At 37.7% G+C, this 24,695-nt stretch overlaps 1 protein-coding gene across 8 annotated transcripts in view; it reads right to left on the bottom strand.

Annotated features, from left to right (window-relative positions):
- The window catches only part of L3MBTL4 (L3MBTL histone methyl-lysine binding protein 4), a 490,814-nt gene that overhangs the window by 393,555 nt on the left and 72,564 nt on the right, over positions 1-24,695 (bottom strand). The gene's annotated exons all lie outside the window — the stretch shown is intronic.

Here is a 24,695-nt window from a genome sequence, read left to right as displayed (position 1 = left end):
CCACAGTTTCTTTATCCATTCATCAATTGAAGGGCATCTAGGATGGTTCCACAATGTGGCTATTGTGAATTGAACAGCTATGAACATTGATGTGGCTGTATCTCTATATGCAGATTTTATGTCCTTTGGGTATAGGCCGAGGAGTGGGATACCTGGGTCAAATGGTGGTTCCATTCCAAGTTTTCTAAGGAATCTCCACACTACTTTCCAGAGTGGCTGCACTAATTTGCAGCCCCACCAGCAATGTATGAGTGTACCTTTTTCCCCACATCCTCGCCAATGCCTGTTGTTGCTTATATTCTTGATAATCACCATTCTAATTCAGGTGAGATGGAATATTAGGGTGGTTTTGATTTGCATTACTCTTATTACTAGAGATAGTGAACATTTTCTCATATGTTTGTTGATTGCTTGTAGATCTTCTTCTGTGAGGTGTCTGTTCATTTCCTTAGCCCATTTGTTGATTGGGTTATTTGTATTCTTGGTGTAGAGCTTTTTGAGTTCTTTATATATTCTGGAAATTACTGCTCTATCTAAAAGAATGATGGGCAAAGATTTTCTCCCACTCTGTAGGCTCTCTCTTCGCATTGCTGATAGTTTCCCTTGCTGAGAGAAAGCATTTTAGTTTGAATCTATCCCAGTGGTTGATTCTAGCTTTTATTTCTTGTGCTATGGGAGTCCTGTTGAGGAAGTCTGGTCCTAAGCCGACATGTTGAAGATCTGGACCTACTTTTTCTTCTATAATCTGCAGGGTCTCTGGTCTGATTCTGAGGTCCTTGATACATTTTGAGTTTAGTTTTGTGCATGGTGAGAGATATGGGTTTAGTTTCATTCTGTTGCATATGGATTTCCAATTGTCCCAGCACCATTTGTTGAAGAGGCTATCTTTTCTCTGTTGCATATTTTTGGCACCTTTGTCTACTATGAGAAAATTGTATTTATTTGGGTTTGTGTCTGTGTCCTCTATTCTGTACCACTGATCTACCTGTCTACTTTGGTACCAATACCATGCCGTTTTTGTTACTATTGCTTTGTAGTATAGTTGAAGATCTGGTATTGCGAGATCCCCAGCTTCATTTTTCCTGTGAAGGATTGCTTTAGCTATTCTGGGTTTCATATTCTTACAGATGAATTTCATGATTGCTTGCTCCATTTTTGTAAGGTACATCATTGGGGTTTTAATTGGAATTGCATTGAATCTGTATAGCACTTTTGGTAGTGTGGCCATTTTGACAATATTACTTCTGCCTATCCAAGAACATGGGAGATCTTTCCATCTTCTACGGTTTTCTTTAATTTCTTTCTTTAGTGTTCTCTAGTTCTCATTGTAGAGGTCTTTCACCTCTTTTGTCAGATTGATTCCCAAGTATTTTATTTTTTTCGAAGCTATTGTGAATGGGGTAGTTTTCCAAATTTTTCTTTCCAAAGATTCATCACTTATGTATAAAAATGCATTAGATTTATAAGCATTGATCTTACATCCTGCTACATTATTGAATTTACTAATGAGTTCTAAAAGTTTTCTGGTGGAATTTCCTGGTTCCTCCAAGTATATAATCATATCATCAGCAAATAGGGATAGTTTGAATTCTTCTTTTCCTATTAGTATCCAGTTAATTTCCTTGGTCTGTCTAATTCTTCTGGCTAGAGTTTCGAGGACAATGTTGAATAGAAGTGGAGAAAGAGGGCATCCCTGCCTTGTTCCAGTTTTTAGGGGGAATGCTTTCACTATTACACCATTTAGAATGATATTAGCCATGGGCTTAGCATAGATGGCCTTTACAATGTTAAGAAATGTTCCCACTATCCCTATTTTTTCTAGTGTTTTGAGCATGAAGGGGTGCTGCATTTTATCAAATGCTTTTTCCGCATCTATTGCAATAATCATGTGATTCTTGACTTTACATCTGTTGATATGCTGAATTACATTTATTGATTTTGTGATGTTGAACCAACCTTACAGCACTGGGATGAAACCCACTTGATCATGGTGCACTATCTTCTTAATATGTTTTTGCATGCGATTTGCTAAAATTTTGTTGAGAATTTTTGCGTCAATATTCATTAAGGATATGGGTCTGAAATTTTCCTTCCTCGATGTGTCTCTGTCTGGTTTAGATATCAGGGTGATATTGGCTTCATAGAATGAGATTAGGAGGGTTCCCTCCTCTTCTATTTCATGGAATACTTTGAGAAGTAATTGAAGAGCTCTTCTTTAAAGGTTTTGTAGAACTCGGCTGAGAACCCATCTGGTCCTGGACTTTTCTTTGTTCGTAGGCTTTTGATGACCTTTTCTATTTCATTACTTGAAATTCGTCTATTTAAATTATGTATGTCCTCCTCGTTCAGTTTAGGCAATTTATATGTCTCTACAAACCTGTAGATGTCTTCTAAATATTCTATTTTGTTGGAGTATAGATTTTCAAAATAGCTTCTAATTATGTTTTGATTTCACTCGTGTCTGTTGTGATATTTCCTTGTTCATTCCAAATTGTAGTAATTTGTGTTTTCTCTCTTTTTCTCTTTGTTAGTGTGGCTAAGGGTTTATCAATTTTGTTTATTTTTTCAAAGAACCACCTATTTATTTTGTCACTTTATTGAATTATTTCTTTTGTTTCAATTTCGTTGATTTCAGCTCTGATTTTAACTATTTCCTGTCTTCTGTTTTGGTGTTGGTCTGTTCTTCTTTCTCTAGACTTTGAGCTGTAGCGTTAGGTCGTTTATTTGTTGAGTTTTCCTTCTTTTTTTGAATGCGCTCCATGAAATAAATTTTCCTCTAAGTACTGCTTTCATAGTGTCCCAGAGATTTTGATATATTTCTTTGCACTCATTTACCTCTAAGAATTTTTAAATTTCCTTCCTGATATCTTGTTATCCATTCATCATATAATAGCATATTGTTTAATCTCCAGGTGTTGGAGTAGTTTCTGTTTTTTACTCTGTCATTTATTTCTAATTTCAATCCATTATGATCTGATAGAATACAAGGTACTATCTCTATCTTCTTGTATTTGCTAACGTTAGCTTTGTGGCATAATATATGGTCTATTTTAGAGAAGGATCCATGTGCTGCTGAGAAGAAAGTGTATTTGCACTTTGTTGGATGGTATATTCTGTAAATGTCCATAAAGTCTAAATTATTGATTGTGTTTTTGAGGTCTTTGGTTTCTTTGTTCAATTGTTGTCTGGAAGATCTGTCCAGTGGTGAGAGAGGCGTGTTAAATTCCCCTAGTATTATTGTGTTATGGTCTATTTGATTTCTGGCATTGAGAAGAATTTGTTTGACATACATGGATGAGCCACTGTTCGGGGCATAGATATTTATGATTGTTATGTCTTGCTGATTTATGCTTCCCTTAAGCAGTATGAAATGTCCTTCTTTATCCCTTCTGACTAACTGTGGCTTGAAGTCCACATTATCTGAAATAAGGATGGATACCCCAGCTTTTTTGCTGAGTCCATGTGCGTGGTATGTTTTTCCCTATCCTTTCATCTTTAGTCTATGGGTATCTTTTTCTATGAGATGAGTCTCTTAGAGGCAGCAAATTGTTGGATCTTTGTTTTTAATCCAATCTGCCAATCTATGTCTTCTGATTGATGAGTTCAGACCATTAATATTCAGGGATATTATTGAGATATGATTTGTATTCCCAGTCATTTGGGTCATTTTTTTTTGGACACAACTTGGTTTCTCATTTATTTGACAATTCCTTTAGGATAGTTCCTCCCTTTGCTGATTTGCATCGTTGTTTTTCATTTCTTCCTCATGGAATATTTTGCTGAGAATGTTCTGTAAAGCTGGCTTTCTTTTTGTAAATTCTTTTAGCTTTTGTTTGTCATGGAAGGATTTTATTTCATCTTCAAATCCGAAGGTAAGTTTTGCTGGGTATAAGATTCTTGGTTGGCATCCATTTTCTTTCAGGGCTTGAAAAATGTTGTTGTTCCAGGCCCTTCTAGCTTTTAGGGTCTGGATTCAAAAATCTGCTGATATCTGTATTGGTTTCCCCCTGAATGTCATTTGGTTCTTTTCTCTCACAGCCTTTAAAATTCTGTCTTTATTTTGTATGTTAAGTATTTTCATTATAAAGTGCCTTGGTGTTGGTCTGTTGTAATTTTGTGTATTTGCAGTACTATAAGGCTCTTGTATTTGATTTTCCATTTCATTCTTCAGATTTGGGAAATTTTCTGATATTATTTCATTGAATAGTTTGTTCATCCCTTTGGTTTGTTCCTCTAATCCTTCTTCAATCCCAATAATTCTTAAATTTGGCCTTTTCATGATATCCCATAATTCTTGGAGATTCTGTTCATGATTTCTTACCTTCATCTCTGTTCAGTCAACTTTGTTTTCAAGATTAAATATTTTTCTTCAATATCTGAGGTTCTGTCTTCCAGGTGTTCTATCCTATTGGTTATGCTTTCTATGGAGTTCTTAATTTGGTTCATTGTTTCCTTCATTTCAAGGATTTCTGTTTGGTTTTTTTTCAGTTTCTCTAACTCTTCATTGAAATGATCTTTTGCTTCCCGTATTTGCTCTTTTAACTGTCGATTGGTGCGTACATTCAATGCCTGCATTTGCTCTTTCATCTCATTGTTTGCTTCTCTGATTTTTTTAATTATGTACATTCTGAACTCCCTTTCTGTCATTTCTTCTGCCATGCTGTCATTGGATTTTATTGATGTAACATCTAGATTTGTTTGGGGCATTTTCTTCCCTTGTTTTCTCATATGGTTCAGGTATCAGTAGATTGCTGAGATATTGCAGATTTCCCCTATTGACTTATAGTGTCCCTGAAGATTTCTAGTATATTCCCTCTTACCCTCAGTAGCCTGAAGTCTTGGAGGAAGTTGATAATGCAGTGCGCCACAAGGAAGCTGCCTCTCTAGGAGTGGTGGCCTTCAGGTGGGGTATATTCCCTGCTCGTGGGCAGAGGTGCCTCCACTTGTTGACCAATAATCATCCAAAGGGGAACTAGGCTGTGGGCTGAGGCAATGCCTGTGTGGGCCTGTGTCTCTGGTTTTACCATCCTTGTGGGAAAACCTCACCTGGCAGGAAGACTCACCCGGTGGGGTCTCCCTGGTTCGTTCCCCTCCTAGAGCCTCCCCTCAATCCACAACTACCACCTGGGCTGGGCAGCCTTCCTCTGCAATGTTCCTAGGGGCCCAGACCTACCTCCTGGGCCTGGGAGCCTGCACAGGAGAGGCTCCTTAGGCTGCCCCTCCTCAGAGAAGCTCCCCACAGTCTGAAACCTTCGCTCTGCCCCTCAAATTGTCTCTGTGCGGCTCTTCTACCAAGAAGCTGCCTAGGTCCTGGGACCGTGCTCTGCACCTAATTGCCTGGAAGCAACCCGCCACACGCCTCCTCCTCCGGGCCGCCGCCCAAGCTCCAGTGCGGTTACTCTGAGTCCAAGTGACCCAACACATGCCTCTTCCTCCAGGCAGCCGCCCAATGTTCCCTGCGGTTGCTCTGAGTCCAAGTGACCCACCACATGCCTCCTCGTCCAGGCAGCTGCCCGGAGTTCCGGTGCAGTGGCTTCAAGTAGGGACCCACCACACTCCTCCTCCTCCTCCAGGCTACCGCCTGGAGTTCCCGTGTGGTGCTCTGAGTCCAAACAACTCGCCATGTGCCTCCTCCTCTCGGCAGCTGCCCGGAGCTCCTGTGAGCTGCTCTGAATCCAAGCGCTGTGCTGAGGACCCTCCTCTACAATGCTCCCAGTTGTCCTAGTTCACTGCTCCAGCAGGGGGAGGGGTGTCTCATTGGGCAACTCTACTTCACAAAATTCCCTGTGTTCTGGGACTACCGCCCCATCCGGGACGCCTCCCCAACAGGAGAGACTCACCCGGCGGCTTTGAGTTGGTCCCACATCTCTCAATATCTCCTCTTCTTGAATCTTGAGTCCTGGAACAACATGAAATGCAGCCACCCTCTAGTCTGCCATCTTGAAATCCCAACATTCATGTTTTATACTCTTTTATGTCTATAGTTTAAGTTAAATAAAGGAAACTCTATGAATAAATAGATAAGAAATCCACATCTAGACATATCATAGTAAGAGTGATAACAGAACAAAAACAGGAAAATAGCTCAAAAGTTTTAGAACTTAAAAATAGCTTGGAGTGGGTATGGTGAGAACACATTACTTTCAAAAATCAAAAATAAGACTTACGGCTGAATTCTAACAGAAAAAATGAAAGTTAAAAGATAGTGGAATTATATCATTACAATGTTAAAAAAAAAATGCCATCGGGAATTTTATGCCAATAGAAATATTCCTGAAAAAGAAATACAAACTGAAGGTGTTTTGGACAAATAAAAACTTTTAAGAATTCAGTGACAATAGAACCATAACAAAAGAAAGTGGTGGAGGAGGAGAAGGAGGAAGAGCAAGGTTGGGAAGAGGAGAGAATTCAGATAGAAAATAAATGATCTCTAACGAAACCAAAAGTGTAAGAAGATATAAAAAGTAAAGGGAAATGTGAATACATAGGACAATATATCAAAATTGGTTAATAATAATATTAAGGTCTTCCCAGTTTTATTTAACTGTAAAATGAACATGCATACCAATGATAACACATAAAGGAACAGAGACCAATAAAATTAATACATATTTAAGGAAGAAGGAAAGTAAACTAATAATTTATTTTATACAACAACAAAGTAAGGGCATAGACTTCTAATCACCAGGGTAGCCACTGAAAGATATAATAGATAAGTAATAGCTCAAAAGAGAGTATCGAACAATACAAACACTAGCTGATAAACATGAATACACATCATTCATTATCCATAGATCAAATTCTGTAGTTAAAAAATTAAGATTATCAGAGTGGATTTCATAATCCTAAACAGTAAATCTATGTACATAAGAAAGTAATGTATAAGTAGATAGAGGAGTTGAATTTTTTAATGTAAAAAAAGACTCAACATGCAAAACACAATTTTTAAAAAGCTGATAAAGCTATACTAATATAAGACAACTGAGACCTTAAAAGCAAGAAGCTCTACCAGAGATTTAAAGGGGAATGAGGATCATCTCATAAACAGAAAGGCATCCATGCATTAGGAAGAAATAACAATTCTCTATTGGTATGCAAACACTTGCAGAGCTTCAAAATATGTAAAGGAAAAACCAATGCAAAAGGAAAAACTAGATAAATCCACAAATATACTGAAAATTTAAACACACCATTCTCAGTAGCTTGAAGAGTTACCAGATCTATCACTGCATTCACTCAAAAAGCTAATCATGGGCTTGGGTTGTAGCTCAGTGGTAGAGCCCTTGTCTAACATGTGTGAGGTACTGGGTTTGATTCCCAGCACCACATATAAACAAAGATCCATGGACAATAAGAAATATTAAAAAAAAAAAAAAAAACTAATCATTAGGACTACATAAGAGCTGGACTGTGGAACCAACAAATTTAACATATAAAACAATGCACCAACAAAAATAAATTTAAAAAGCCATTTTAAGAGATAATCAGGTGGTAGCTGAGCAACTGACTGACAGAGCCACTACTATCACCTGAAAAGCAGCTTCAATTTCTTTTTCAAGGAAGCATTTTGTACCTTCAAAGGAAATTCTGGGAGAGATTCAAGATGGCAGATTACAGGAAGGCTGCATTTCTAGTTGCTCTGTGACTCAAGATTCAAGCAGCAGGAATACTGCTTCCTAGTGAGGGGGGTGAGCAAGGGAATTCACTGAAATTCACTACCATCCATTTAGAGTCTCACAGAGACTCAGAAACCCAGATACTTTGAACAAAGAATAAGAAGGAATATATTGGAACCAAGCCGGTGGTGGACACGGGAAGGGCACTAGTTCACCCAAGAAGGGAGGATAACATAAACAGAGAGAAACACAATGAACAAATCTGGGACGGATAAATCTGTGGAACAGAAAAGCAAACTGAACTTAGGTATCCAGAGGCTGCACTGTGAACTGGTGTTTGAAAAGTGCTCTGTGTTTTTCAACTGGAAGTGGAGAGCTGAGGGAGAGTCATCTTGAGGACGCCACACTGCAGCTGCTACAGTGGAACCAAGAGATCACAGCAGACATTGCCATACTGTCCTGGCAAGGGCCTAAAGTATGGCCTTAGGATGTACCTAACAGAATGTGAGTGAAATAGGCACAAAGAAGATTGAACCTGAGGATTCAAGTTAGAAAAACAAAGGAGAACCCAACTCACTTTCCTGAATCTGGTGGCTCACAGGACCATCTGAAATGGGTTGGGGAATCTGAATAGGTAGGCATAATCATACTCAGGGACTAAGTCTGGGAAGGTAATATTCACAGACAGCAGAGTACATGGAGGACTGCCCACCCCCAACAGAATTCCTGGGAGGCTCCTGAGATCCAGACCCCTAGCAGAGATCACATCTGCTGGGCCCTAAGGGTGTGTTGATCTAATCTCTCCAGAGCAGACACCACCCAAAAAAGTCCCAAAGGACTGATAAGAACTAATTCTACCTGCCAAAACACCTCTCATGGAACTCTGCAGCAGCCCCACCCTGGTAGTACACTGATCTGATCTATGAAGACAAAACTCCAGCTAAGAGTATGTCCTATTCTCTCCTACCTTATACTGGTGAGAAGGGAAGCCGAGAGCTATTTGAACTAGCTTCGGTTTTAGACCATTTTTTGGGGGGCGGGGGGGCCGGGGGGTTCAGTGAGCAACACAAAAACAGAAAGTTAAAACAACCTCATGCTCGCTCCCAAGAGGAAACAGAAAGAAGGATAGTTGGGCATAAGTAGGGAGCATCTACCCTCATCCACAGTTCTGTCAACCTGAATGCGGCAATTCTTTCATTTTTTTATCAAGAATCCTTTCCTCTTTTTCTTACGTGTAGGTGTTCTTGCTGTGTTGATTGGTTCCTGACTGGGGGGCGGGGGCAATGCTTCCTCTCATTTTAGGCATTTCTTTTACAATCACCATTTTTCTTTGTCTTTTGAGGGTTAGAGTTTTGTTTCTTTTGGGTTTTTGTTTTTGTTTCCCAATTCTCTTTTTTTCTTTGTACTCCTTTTAAAGCCAAATTCTCTTGTTTTCTCTTTCATTTTCTCTTCAGTTTTATTTTTACTCCTCCTTCTTTATAGCCATCACTTGCAACATCTCTTTTACTTTATCTCAGTTCACATTTTGAACACTCTAAACATTCTTTTATCTTCCTATCCATTTTCTTTTTCTTTTAAGGAACTACATTTTCACCATCTTTAACAACTTTTGGTTCACAGAACTCCCACCCCACATTCATGAAGTTGCAGTTATCAGTACTGTGGGTGGCTTAGCTGACACCTGTTCTTTAAGGCCAGATCTAGTAAATGGCTATTTATTGTTTTTGCTGTTGGCAGTTGCTGACCCTGCCATTCCTGTTCTGTGACAGTGTTGTAGATGTCAGAGTAGGCTCTCAGTACTTTAACACTGTATACTGTTTGCCTCTGTTGTCTCCTCTTCTGTGAGATGCTCAGGATCTACTGGGACACTACAAGTGTGATGGCAAAACCAGGCCTGGCTATGGAAATTGCAAAAAACATTATGGTAAGACACCAATGCCTGGGGAAGGGGTCAGGTTCCACCCCGCATCTCTGTCTTTCTCTAGGAAGCCTAATTAACCATGGGGCCCTACCTTTTGGGTTGTCAATAATGGATGCCTATGAAAGATCTGTTTCTTCTTATCTGTTTTGTGAGCATACTTAAATGTTGGGGACCCAGCACAGGCCTTCAGCCATATAGATTAGGAATTTTTTTTTTTAAAGAGGAAAAAAAACCCATGATAAGATGGGTCCACCAACACGATGTCAAATAACCTATAAATATTGTGAGAAACTGTGGATCAGGGCTCAGAATTTAGAGTTCTGTTCTTCTCTGGGCCCACTAGAGTAAAATAAAGTTTGGAATTCTTGCCGGGTGCTGCTAGCTGCTTCTCAACTAGTCTGTCTCCCACAACACAAATTCACAGGGTAGATACACTGCTGCTGAGCTACAGCCCACTAAGGGATAGCACACGTTGCTCCATACACAAATTGGCCACGCTCAAACTTCAGTAATACTTTAATACAAATTATAGAAGAAATAAAACCCAAACTTATGAGCAGACTCTCCAAGCAGGAACAGCTGGGACAGGGTAGGGTCCCACTCTGGGGACCAGGGTCTGGTCCCACTCACAGACATCTACTTCTACAGCAAAAAGAAAATTAACACAAAGGCTATGGACACACCTATGAGGGGTCTCAATCTAAATTGCTCCCATACTCCTGTTAGAATATACACAGTAATGGACTGAAGAAGAGCCAGTGTCACCCTCACACCCAAACCAGATAAAGACATATCAACAAAAGAAAACCTACAGAAGAACTACGAATGAGACAGAAGCAGTAATAAAAAGTCTTCTAACAAAAGAAAGTCCAGAATCAGATAGATTCTCAGTTGAATTCTACAGGACCTTTAAAGAACTAATGCCATTGCTCCTCAAATTATTCCGTGTAATATAAAGGGATGGAACACTGCCAAATTCATTTCATAAAGCCAGTATCACCCTGATACCAAAACCAGATAAGGACACATCAAGGAAAGAAACTACAGACCAATATCCCTGAGAAATTTAAATGCAAAAATTCTTAATAAAATATTAGCATATCACAGTCAACAACATATTAAGAACATATTAACATATTAACATGCTAATATAAAATATTAGCATATCACAGTCAACAACATAATAAGACCAAGTTGGTCTTATTTCAGGGTTCCAAGGAGGTTTTAACATACACAAACCAATAAAGGTAATTAATCACATAAATTAAGGACAAAAATCATATAGTCATGTCAATAGATGCAGAAAAAGTCTGACATTATTCAGAAACCACTTGTGTTTGAAAAATAAAAAAACACTTAAGAAACTAGGAATAGAATGAACCTGCCCCAATATCATAAAGACTATGTACAGCAAACCCAAAACCAACATCATGGTGAATATAGAAAACTGAAGTCATTTCTTTTACTATATGGAACAAGACAAAGATGTGCTCTTTCATCATTCCTATTCAGTACAATACTACAAATCCGAGACGAAGCAATTAAGCATGAGAAAGAAATAAAAGGGATAAAAACAGGAAAGAAATTGATATTACTTTTGATAGATGACATGATCCTATGTTAGAAGATTCAAAAAGCTCCACTAGAAGACTGCTAGAGTTAATAAACAAATTCAGCAAAGTAGCAGGTTATTAAAATCAACATACAAAAATCAATAACTTTCCTATACAGCGATAATAAATGTGATGAGAAGGAAATCAGGAAAACAATCCTATTCACAATAATTTCAAGAAAAAAAAAAAAACCCTAGGAATAAATCTAACTAAGGAAATTAAAGACCTCTATAATGAAAACTATAGAACACTGAAGAAAGAAATTGAAGAAGATCTCCAAAGATGGAAAGACCTCCTATGTTCATGGATAGACAGGATAGTTATAATAGCCATACTACCAAAATCAATATACAGAGTCAATGAAATCCCCATAAAAACACCAATGATATTTGTCAGAGAACTAGAAAAAAAAATTCTGAAACTCATTTGAAGAATATAAGAATGAGAATATCTAGAAAAAGGAAGGCCAGAGGTGTCCTAACTTCAAATTACACTACAGAGCTATGGTAACAAAACTAGCATGGTACTGGCATGAAAACAAGACATATAGTCCAATGGAACAGATTAGAAGAGAGGCAAACCCACACAGATACAGTAATCTGATCCTTTAAAATGTGCCCAAACACGCAATAGTAAAGAGAACCATTTGTTAAAATGGTGCTGGGAAAATTGGTTATCCCTACATAGAAGAATTAGAATAGCCAAGGCAATCCTTAGCAAGAAGAGTAAAGCAGGAGGTATCACAATACCAGACCTTAAGCTATACTACAAAGCAACAGTAACAAAAACAGCATGGTATTGGCACAAAAATAGACATGTAGACCAATGGTACAAAATAGAAGACAGAGACAAACTCACATAAATATGGCTATCTCATACTAGACAAAGGTACCAGAAATGTATATTAAAGATAGCCTCTTCAACAAATGGTGCTGGGAAAGCTGGAAATCCATATGTAACAAAATGGAATTAAACCTCTATCTCTCACCCTGCACAAAAATCAACTCAAAGTGGATCAAAGACTTAAACACTAGAATAGAGACCCTGTGCCTAATAAAAGAAAAAGTAGGACCAAATCTTCATCAGGTTGGCTTAGGACCTGACTTCCTCAACAAGACTCCTAAGAATCAATAAATGGGATGGATTCAAACTAAAAGCTTCTTCTCAGCAAAGGAAACAATAATATGAAAAGAGAGCCTACAGAATGGGAAAAAATCTTTACCACACACACCTCAGATAGCGTACTAATCTCCAGTATATATGAAGAACTCAAACCTTAACACCAAAACAACAAATAACCCAATCAATAAATGGGCTAAGGAACTGAACAGACACTTCACAGAGGAAGAAAGACAATCTGTCAATAAACATATAAAAATATGTTCATCATCTCTTGCAATTAGAGGACTTCAAATCAAAACTACTCTAAGATTTCAGCTCATGCCAGTCAGAATGGCAATTATCAAGAATATAAGCAATAAGAAGTGTTGGTGAGGATGTGGGGAAAAGGGTACATTCATACATTGTTGGTGGGACTGTGGATTGGTGCAACCACTTTGGAAAGCAGTGTGGAGATTACCATGTAAACTTGGAACAGAACCACCATTTTTGGTACTATATATACACAATGGAATATTACTCACCCTGAAAGAAGTATGAAATTATGGCATTTGCAGGTAAATGGAGAATATCACGCTAAGTGAAATAAGCCAGTCACAAAAAAACCCACTACTGAATGTTTTCTATGATAAGCTGAAGCTGATAAATAGTAGAAGGTAGGTAGGGAAGAATGAAAAAACTTTGGATTATGCAGGGGGTGATTAGGGGAGGAATGGGATGGTGGGGATGGGAAGGATGGTAAAATGAGACAGTCATCATTACCCTATATACATGTATGAAAAAAATTTTTAAATAAAAAAAGTTTCAGTAATAAATGGAATGAATCACATTAAAAGTACAAATTCTTTAAACCAAAACAAGTTAAAGCAAGAAAAACTTGAAAATCTGAATACTTCTTGCCCATTGAAAAATTTAATCACTCACTAAAACTTTCCTATAAAGAAAATTCTAAGCCCAGATAGCTTCTCAGGTGATTCTACCAAATGCTTATGGAAAAATTAATACAAAGCTCACATTATTCCAGAGAAGAGAAAAATAAATATCCACCCCAATCTATTTATAAAGCCAATAACATCAGTCTCAAAATCTGACAAGACAGTTCAAGAAAATTACCAACCAATCTTTTATAAACATGGATGCAGAAGTCCCATCTTAAAAAGAGGAAGAACAGAAGCTAGATGACAGAAGACTAGATTCCATTCCTTATATCTTGACAAAATCATCAAATCTGGCCAATACCTACACACAAAAAGACCTCTCTGACAGACATGAAGTTTAGTTGGGTTTCCAGAACCCTGATGAGGAAGGAAAAAAAAAAAAAAAAACTGAGAAAGGGTGTACTGACCAGTGGATAAGAAGATAAGTTCCACTTTACCTACATCATACTTTCCCCAAGGTTTCAAACCTTGGTGCTGAGACGGGGGCAGCGTTGGCCCACAATTTCTCCCACTGGAGAAGCTTAGAGTAAAGTGCAGCTGGCTTCCACAGCCTTGTGGGCCTTTCCAGGAGGATCAGATCTGTCTCACTCAAATATCACTGAGGGATCAATACAACTGAAATAATATTGGGAGCACCTGGGAGCAGGACAAATGTTGGAAGCTCACAGCAACTAGTAGATGGATCATGGTCACTAGCAATGGACCCTGCTAACCAGTTTTCATACTCCCCCAAAAAGCCCACCCACAAATCCCAGAGAATGACTTCTTGCCTGTTCACCCTCTCAACCAGCTGATCTGTGCCACTAGCACACCATGTATCCCTTCATGGATACCTATGAATACCCTATGCACTCTCACAGATGGTGCACATGAGCTCCATGCACATAGCAAACACATCTCAATAATAGGTGTGGATCTTAGTAGGTCACTCAACTCTGCTGGATTGGAAGAAGACACACAGCTTGAAAATACTGAAGTGAGAATTAAGGACAGACAGTTAGTGTAGAAATAGGGGATCGGGTAAAATTGAGGAACTGAAAGCCATGAAAGATATCTGCCTCTGGAAGTTGGAGACTGCCCCTGGAAGAATGGAATGTCAAAGATCTCCAGAGCCCATTGATTACCAAATTTACCTATCTTTATCAAGGACTGCAAGCAAGGAGATGCTAATTAATGCCCCCTGGGCCCCCTGGGCCCTTACCTCCTGAATCACCTTGGCCCTCCCCCTGCCCATCACTTCTCACTTTATGCAAAACCAGGCCTAGTCATGTAGGCAGGAAGGAGAGATAAGTGGGGTATAGAACTGGAGAACAAACAAAAGAAACCTTAACCCATAAAAGATGTAGGGTATGCTCACTTCTTGGGACTTTAGAACATCAGCCATGGCCCCCTTCTCCCTCCCGGGAGAAGACTATATTATTACCTTTAAATAAAACCTGCTTAATATGCTTGCCTTGGCATGCTTCTCTAGTGTTCAAACTTCAACATTAGAGGGAGCAGAACTCGTCGCCATTAAAGGCAGTATCAATACCATGGCACTGCCCTGGGGGAAATAAAAAGGAAGATCTCAATACCAAGTCTGGATTTTCACGATGGAGAGAAGGCATACAATCTTTCCCCATAAGAAGAAACAGGGGAGTGTAGCAGACACATCCATTAAAAGGGTCTTAGAAACTCCCCAAGCCTCCTGAAAGGCTCACGAGTGAAGGTCTTTCTCTCCTGAAGTCAGTTGGTAAAGACTGGAAGAAGTGACTACCTCTTCAAATACAAAGAAGCAATGCAGACTGGTTCGTTGTAGTCCTGGAGCGAGCTGACGGGTGAGTCAGGCCACTTGCATCGCAGAGGTAGCAGGCGGGCACCCAAACCATCTGCCTTGCAGAGCGGGGCAGTGGGTAGCTAACCTACCCAACCTCCAGGCCAATTACAGATGCCACCACTGAACAACCCCGCCCAACCACCAAGCCAAGGTTTGTCGCCATCACGGAGTTAGCCAGAGGCTTCTTTATAGGCTGGTGCAGGCACTCTGAATTACTCCTGAGGGTGTGGCCATCATCCTTGGCTAGAGGACCTTTGACAAGACCCTGAGCCAAGAAGAGGAGGTATTGAGAGACTCGGGACCAACTCAGAGCCACCAGGTAATATATCCCACCTGAAGGCCACCATCCGTAGAAGGCCAGCCTCCTAGTGGAGCACCACATTATCAAGTTCCTCCAAGACTTCAGGCTACTGAAGCCTAAGAGGTGAGCTATTGGAAATCTACAGAGACAATATTAGTCAATAGAGGAAATCTACAAAATCAGAGAGTTTCACTACTAGAGGGGTAGATACCTGAACAGTATGAGAAAACAAGGGAAGAAAATGTCCCAAACAAACCTACATGGAATAGCAACAATATCCAATGACAGCGAGGGGAAGAAATGTGAGAAAGGGAGTCCAGGGGGGAAGAAATGTGAGAAAGGGAGTTCAGAATGGACATAATCAAAATGATCACTGAAGCAAATGAGGAGATGAAAGAGCAAAGGCAGACATTGAAGGATGAGATGAAAGGGCAAATGCAGGCATTGAATGATCACACCAATCGACAGTTAAAAGAGCAAATACAAGAAGCAAAATATCATTTCAATAAACAGAGATATTGGGAAAAAAAATCCTTGAAATGAAACAATAAACCAAATTAAAAACTCCATAGAAAGCATAACAAACAGGATAGAATACCTGGAAGACAGAACCTCAGACACTGAAGAAAAAATATTTAATCTTGAATACAAAGTTGACCAAACAGAGAAGACGGTAACAAAACATGAACAGAATCTACAAGAACTATGGGGCATCATGAAAAGGCCAAATTTAAGAATTATCGGGATTGAGGAAGGCACAGAGAAACAAACCAAAGGAATGAACAATCTATTCAATGAAATAATATCAGAAAATTTCCCAAATCTGAAGAATGAAATGGAAAGCCAAGTACAAGAGGCTTATAGGACTCCAAATACACAAAATTACAACACACCCACATTAAGGCACATTATAATGAAAATACCTAACATACAAAATAAAGACAGAATTTTAAAGGCTGTGAGAGAAAAGAATCAAATTACATTCAGGGGGAAACCAATACGGATATCAGCAGATTTTTGAATCCAGACCCTAAAAGCTAGAAGGGCCTGAAACAACATTTTTCAAGCCCTGAAAGAAAATGGATGTCAACCAAGAATCTTATACCCAGCAAAACTTACCTTCAGATATGAAGATGAAATAAAATCCTTCCATGATAAACAAAAGCTAAAAGAATTTACAAAAAGAAAGCCGCATTACAGAACATTCTCAGCAAAATATTCCATGAGGAAGAGATGAAAACAACGATGCAAATCAGCAAAGGAGGAACTACCCTAAAGGAACAACTAAATAAAGAAGAAATCAAGTCATGTCAAAAAAAAAAAAAAAAAGAATGAGCCAAAGGACCGGGAATTCAAATCATATCTCAATAATACCCCTGAATGTTAATGGCCTGAACTCATCAATCAAAACACATAGACTGGCAGATTGGATTAAAAAGAAGGATCCAACAATATGTTGCCTGCAAGAGACTCATCTCATAGAAAGAGATACCCACTGACTAAAGGTGAAAGGATAGGGAAAAACATACCATGTACATGGACACAGCAAAAAAGCTGGGGTATCCATCCTCATATCAGATAATGTGGGCTTCACACCATAGTCAGAAGGGAAAAAGAAGGACATTTCATACTGCTTAAGGGAAGCATAAATCAGCAAGACATAACAATCATAAATATCTATGCCCCGAACAGTGGCTCGTCCATGTATGTCAAACAAATCCTTCTCAATGCCAGAAATCAAATAGACCATAACACAATAATACTAGGTGATTTTAACACACCTCTCTCACCACTGGACAGATGCTCCAAAAAAAAAAAAAAAAAAAAACTGAACAAAGAAACCAAAAACCATAACGGACATTTACAGAATATGCCCTCCAACAAAGAGCGAATATACTTTCTTCTCAGGAGCACATGGATCCTTCATTAAAATAGACGATATTTTATGCCACAAAGCAAATGTTAGCAAATACAAGTACATTGTATTCTATCAGATCATAATGGATTGAAATTAGAAATAAATGACAGAGTAAAAAACAAACTACTCCAACATCTGGAGATTTAGTAATATTCTATTATATGATGAATGGATAACAGAAGATATCAGGAAGGAAATTTAAAAATTCTTAGAAGTAAATGAGAACAAATAAACATATCAAAATCACCAGAATTCTACGAAAGCAGTTCTTAGGGGAAAACTTATTTCATGGAGTACATTCATAAAAGAAGAAAAAAATCAACAAATTAACGACCTAACACTAAGGCACAAAGTTCTAGAAAAAGGAGAGCAGACCAACACCAAAAGTAGTAGAAGACAGGAAATAGTTTAAATCAGAGCTGAAATCAAGGAAATTGAAACAAAAGAAACAATCGAAAAAATTGACAAAATAAATAGGTGGTTCTTTGAAAAAATAAACAAAATTGATAAACCCTTAGCCACACTAACAAAGAGAAGAAGAGAGAAAACACAAATTACTACAATTTGGAATGAACAAGGAAATATCACAACAGACACAAGTGAAATACAAAACATAATTAGAAGCTATTTTGAAAATCTATACTCCAACAAAATAGAAAATCTTGAAAACATCAACAGGTTTCTAGAAACATATGAATTACCTAAACTGAACGAGGAGGACATACACAATTTAAGTAGACCAATTTCAAGTACTGAAATAGAAGAAGTCATCAAAAGCCTACCAACAAAGAAAAGTCCAGGACCAGATGGGGTCTCAGCCAAGTTCTACAAAACCTTTAAAGAAGAGCTCATTCAATTACTTCTCAAAGTATTCCATGAAATAGAAGAGAAGGGAACCCTCCTAAACTCATTCTATGAAGCCAATATCACCCTGATATCTAAACCAGACAGAGACACATCGAGGAAAGAAAATTTCAGACCAATATCCTTAATGAACATTGATGCAAAAATTCTCAACAAAATCTTAGCAAATCACATACAAAAAAATATTAAAAAGATAGTGCACCACGATCAAGTGGGTTTTATCCCAGGGATGCAAGGTTGGTTCAACATCTGGAAATCAATAAATGTAATTCACCACATCAATAGACTTAAAGTCAAGAATCACATGATTATTGCAATAGATGCAGAAAAAGCATTTGATAAAATACAGCACCCCTTCATGCTCAAAACACTGGAAAAAACAGGGATAGTGGGAACATTCCTTAACATTGTTAAGGCCATTTATGCTAAGCCCATGGCCAATATCATTCTAAATGGTGAAAAACTGAAAGCATTCCCCTTAAAAACTGGAACAAGGCAGGGATGCCCTCTTTCACCACTTCTATTCAACATTGTCCTTGAAAGTCTAGCCAGAGCAATTAGACCAAGGAAATTAAAGGGATACGAATAGGAAAAGAGGAACTCAAACTATCCCTATTTGCTGATGACCTGATTATACATTTAGAGGAACCAGAAAATTCCACCAGAAAACTTTTAGAACTCATAAGTGAATTCAGTATAGTAGCAAGATATAAGATTAATGCTCATTAATCTAATGAATTTTTATACATAAGTGATGAATCGTTGGAAAGAAAAATTTGGAAAACTACCCCATTCACAATAGCTTCGAAAGAAATAAAATACTTGGGAATCAATCTAACAAAAGAGGTGAAAGACCTCTACAATGAGAACTACAGAACACTAAAGAAAGAAATTAAAGAAAACCTTACAAGATGGAAAGATCTCCCATGTTCTTGGATAGGCAGAATTAGTATTATCAAAATGGCCATACTACCAAAAGTGCTATACAGATTGAATGCAATTCCAATTAAAATCCCAATGATGTACCTTACAGAAATAGAGCAAGCAATCACAAAATTCATCTGGAAGAATATGAAACCCAGAATAGTTAAAGCAATCCTTACCAGGAAGAGTGAAGCAGGGGGTCTTGCAATACCAGACCTTCAACTATACTACAAAGCAATAGTAACAAAAACGGCATGGTATTGGCACCAAAATAGACAGGTAGATCAATGGTACAGAATAGAGGACACGGACACAAACCCAAATAAATACAATTTTCTCATACTAGACAAAGGTGCCAAAAATATGCAATGGAGAAAAGATAGCCTCTTCAACAAATGGTGCTGGGAAAACTGGAAATCCATATGCAACAGAATGAAACTAAACCCATATCTCTCAGCATGCACAAAACTCAACTCACAATGGATGAAGGGCCTTGAAATCAGACCAAGGACCCTGTATCTTACAGAAGAAAAAGTAGGTCCAAATCTTCACCTTGTTGGCTTAGGATCAGACTTCCTTTTCAGGACTCCCATAGCTCAAGAAATAAAAGCAAGAATCAATAATTGGGACAGATTCAAACTAAATAGCTTTCTCTCAGCAAAGGAAACTATCAGCAATGCGAAGAGAGAGCCTATAGAGTGGGAGTAAATCTTTGCCACTTCAGATAGAGCAGTAATTTCCAGAATCTATAAAGAACTCAAAAAACTCTACACCAAGAATACAAATAACCCAATCAACAAATGGGCTAAGGAAATGAACAGACACTTCACAGAAGAAGATCTACAAGCAATCAACAAACATATGAAAAAGTGTTCAACATCTTTATTAATAAGAGAAATGCAAATCAAAACTACACTAAGATTCCATCTCACCCCAATTAGAATGGCAATTATCAAGAATACAAACAACAATAGATGTTGGAGAGGATGTGGGGGAAAAGGTACACTCATACATTGCTGGTGGGGCTGCAAATTAGTGTAGCCACTCTGGAAAGCAGTGTGGAGATTCCTTAGAAAACTTTGAATGGAACCACCATTTGACACAGCTATCCCACTTCTCGGCCTATACCCAAAGGAATTAAAATCAGCGTACTACAGAGATACAGCCACAACAATGTTCATAGCTGCTCAATTCACAATAGCCAGATTGTGGAACCAACCTAGATGCCCCTTAATTGATGAATAGATAATGAAACTGTGATATACACACACACACACACACACACACACACACACACACACACTATGGAATATTACTCAGCCATAAAGAATGACAAAATTATGGCATTTGCAGGCAAATGGATGTAGTTGGAGAATATCATGCTAAGTGAGATAAGCCAATCTCAAAAAACCAAAGGACAAATGATCTCACTGATAAATGGATGATGACACATATAAGGGGTGGGAAGGGGCAGGAATGGAGGAAGGAAATACTCTATAGAGGGATGCGAGGAGTGGGAGTGGGGGGGAGGAAAAAAATAACAGAATGAATCTAAAACTATTACCCTAGATAAATGTATGATTACACAAATGGTATGCCTCTACTTCATGTACAAACAGAGAAACAAGATGTATCCCATTTGTTTACAATAAAAATGAATTAAAAAAAAAAAAGAAGAAGAAACAATGCAAGGCATCAGGAATGACAAAGCATCAAGGAAACAACACCACAAAAGGAACAACACAATGCTTCAGTAACTGGTCTTAGAGAAATGAGTACCTACAAATTTCCCAACAATGAAGCTCAGTGAGCTCTAAGAGAACAGAAATATAACACTAAATCATTTCAGGGAAATAATACATGAACAAAATGAGAAGTTCTATGAAAAGACAGAAACCATAAATAGAACTAAATAGAAAATCTGCAGTTGAAGAAATACAAGGTCTAAACTGAAAAATTAAGTGGACAGCTTCAGTAGCAGAGTCCACCAAGCAGAGAGAAAAAGTCAGTGAACTCAAAGACAGATCATTTTAAATTACCCAGTCAGAGAAAGAGAAAGAAATAAGGAATGAAAAAGAGTGAAGAAAGCCTATAGCACTTTATAGTACACCAAGAAAGTAAACCAGTTTGAATTCCAGGAACCCAAGAAGGAGTGAGAAAGAGAAGGGGATGAAAATGTTGTTTTAAAAAATGACAGAAAATTTCCCGATTCTCAGGATGGAAATAAACATCAAGATCCAGCAGGTAGAGAGAGAGTTTGAGGGAGCTCTATATCCACAGAAGTCCCCAAGGCAGTTTCTACTGGAGGAGCAGAAAAAATGGATTGTAAGGTGACTAGTCCACAGAAAGCTGAAGAAGCAAAGTTAAAAGCAAAGTATCCCCATCTGGTACAAAAGCCTGAAGGTTTGGATTTCTTGAGAAAATTATTACAGAAAAGGCAAAAATATTTTGATTCTAGGGATTACAACATAGGTAAATCCAAAAATGAAGAACAATCAATTTTCTGTTGCAGCTCCAGATAAAAGAAAGATCAATGGTGATGATATCCCTACTTCACAGGTCTCTTGTGAGCAAGCTGGCTAGTTGATTGAAAAACTCACTGCATGAATTTTCTAATTTCCATTTTCTCTCCTTAAAGTGTTACTTATCCACTCTTCCTGTCATTCACTAAATCAATAGAAACTAACAACTTTGTAGAGAGCAATAATCTGCTATTGTAAGGAAATATATATGTGTAAGTTTCTTATTAACTTAACAGTACACTGATGAAAAGGTCATATTTGAGCAACTTGTTAATCTACTTAAAAATAACTGTATATATTATCTAATTCCTGGTGTGGGACTAGTTCCAACAAGCAATTTTCACAATTTTAATGTTTAACTTTCCTTTTTTCATCTAAACTAAATTTTATATATAACTTATTTAATATAGCCTTTATTATACTGATCTATTTTTTCCTTTTGGACTATCTAAAACAGAGGTTTAAGATCACAAGTTGGAGAAAAGGTCATATGATTCAAATATAAATAGATGGGCTCGGAAAGATTTGTATCTCTCTTTGAAATTGAAAGGCTTAAACCTGTTTCAGGTTTAACAGTAGAATGGTACTTGGACACTATTTTCTATTCTGGTGTAACTCATGTAACTGCAGTGCTTAACAGCTGCCATTGAAGCTAGTACGCTTGGTTATTGAACATGTGAATGAAGTATGTATATGCATTGACTGTTAAATTCATCTTTGTGCCACTTTTGTAAACAAAATAGTTTTTCCATATACTTTTACAGATGTCCATACTAATTTCACGTATTGGTAATGAGCCAAATGGAAGTACAAAATTTCCTTCATGGAATTCTACATGTCAGTACAACTTTTATACTACAGAAGTCATTTACAATCTTGGATTTACAGAATTCCAAACCAAAATCTTTATTCAATCACCCATAGACTAAGGCTTATATAACATCCACGACACTGCAGGGACTTGTGCAAACATGTTACTTAGGCATATCTTCTGGACTATGAAAAACATTTTGACTTTCATGACAAATCTTATGATTTATATAAACTTTAAATGTAGAAACTTTTCACTTTACACTCACATTTTGGGACACTAGTGTAAAAGGTATCATGCTCTACCTTCTGTCTTCTTCCCTCTACCCTTGCCCATCCTTTTGTGGTGGTGGTGATGCTATTGATGATGTTTTTATCTTGTTTTGGTTTTTATTTGTTTGTTTCTTTGTCTTAAATGGGTGTTCAGTCGACATGAAAAAATAGGTGTCTATATCCTTACTCTAAGTTTGCTTTCTAAATGTTATGTTTTATAATGCAATAATGGTGTTTTTCTTCTAACTTCCTAATTGTTAATCCTGTATTAGTACTAATATTTGATAATTATTTAAATGGAAAAAAAAATACTCATTAAACCCAAGAATCCCAAAGAGTATAAAATTAAAATGTCTTCACCAAGACATGCTATGGTCAAATTGTCAAAAGTAAAAAAATGTTTAAAACAAGAAAAAGCAACTTATCACATACAGGGAACCATCATAAAAGATTGCAAACATACTTCTCAGTAGAAACATTCTTCTCAGTAGAAACTCGTTGCAGGCCAGGAGAGAACAAGATGACATATTCAAAGTACTGAAAGAGCTGGGTGCAGTGGCACACACCTGGAATCCCTGCAGCTAGGGAGGCTGAGGCAGAGACTTCAAAGCCAGCCTCAGCAATTTAGTGAGGCCCTGAGCAACTCAGTGAGATCCTGTCTCTAAATAAAATACAAAAAGGGCTGGGATGTTGCGATGTTGCTCAGTGGTTAAGTGCCCCTTGGTTCAATCCCAGTACCAAAAAAAAAAACAAGTACTGAGAGAAAAAGAAATTAAAAAAAAAAGACCACACATGGCAACACTGCCCTTTAGACATGAGATAGAGACCTTCTCAGACAAACAAAAGCAATAGTTCACCACATGTACACCTCCCTTATAAGATATGCTAGAAGTATTCTTCATATTTAAATGAAAAGGACACTGATTAGCAACATGAAAAAATGTAAAAGTATAAAACCCACTGGCCAAAGGTAAGTTCAGCCAAATTCAGAATGCCCTAATACCAAAATGGTGGTAGATAAATGGTTTATTCTACTATAAAAATTAAAACATAAAAATATTAAAAATAACTACAATAATTACTTAATGGATATGTAATACAAAATATTATAAGTTGAATAATAACAATTTCCAATTTATGAGGATGCAGAGGAAAGGGAACTCTTACACATGATTAGATATAAATTTATACAGTCATTATGGACAACAATATGGAGGTTCTTCAAAAAATTAAAAATAGAGCTACCATATGCCCCACTAACCCACTCCTGGATATATAATCAAAGGAAATTAAATAAGTATACCAATGTTTATTGAGGTTCTATTAACAATAGCTTAAAATATGAAGCCATCCTACATGCCTGTTGAAAGAGGAATGAATAAAGAAAATGTGGCACGTAGACACAAGAAGAGTTGAATCTCATCATTTGCAGAAATGTGAATGGAACTGGAGAACACTATCATAATTGAAACAAAGCAGGCAAGGAAAAACAAATACCACATGTTATCTCTTCTAAGTGGAAGCTAAAATAGTAAACCTGTGCCGGGGTCCAGCCCTAGCAGGAGTACATGGGTTCCACACTGGTAAACGGGGCACGGGGGAGACAGTGTCGGCAATGGATGGAGAATGAAAGACACAGACTCTAGTTCTGGTGCAATCAATCCCACTTTATTCTGGGGAAGGCTGGGTTTATATACATTTTTCTTCAGGCTCTGATAACAGGTTTGTGATTAATAAAATCAAAGAAGTTTCCAAAGCATAGGCAGAAATTGTTTTTACTGAAAGATTATGAGAAAACAGTAAACTTACAGATTATCCTTACTTAATCACAATTATTTTAAGAATATCTAACTATGTCAATGAGCTAATACAATGTTTATTTCCTTAATATCTAAACTCTATATGACCTAAGACTATTATTATTATTTTTGCGGTAAAGCGATAGACAAATAATGTCATGTGACCATCTCTACTAGGTCCATCTGGTTAATATCTAAATTGCTGAGTTAAGGGCTACAGGAGGGCAGCGGTCCCAATGGTTATTATGTACCAACGTTTAT

Source organism: Sciurus vulgaris (assembly GCF_902686455.1).
Source record: "Sciurus vulgaris genome assembly, chromosome: 13".
NCBI classification, from domain to species: Eukaryota; Metazoa; Chordata; class Mammalia; order Rodentia; family Sciuridae; genus Sciurus; species Sciurus vulgaris.
Note: the sequence above shows the minus strand (reverse complement) of the source record. Positions and strands in the feature narration are given on the sequence as shown.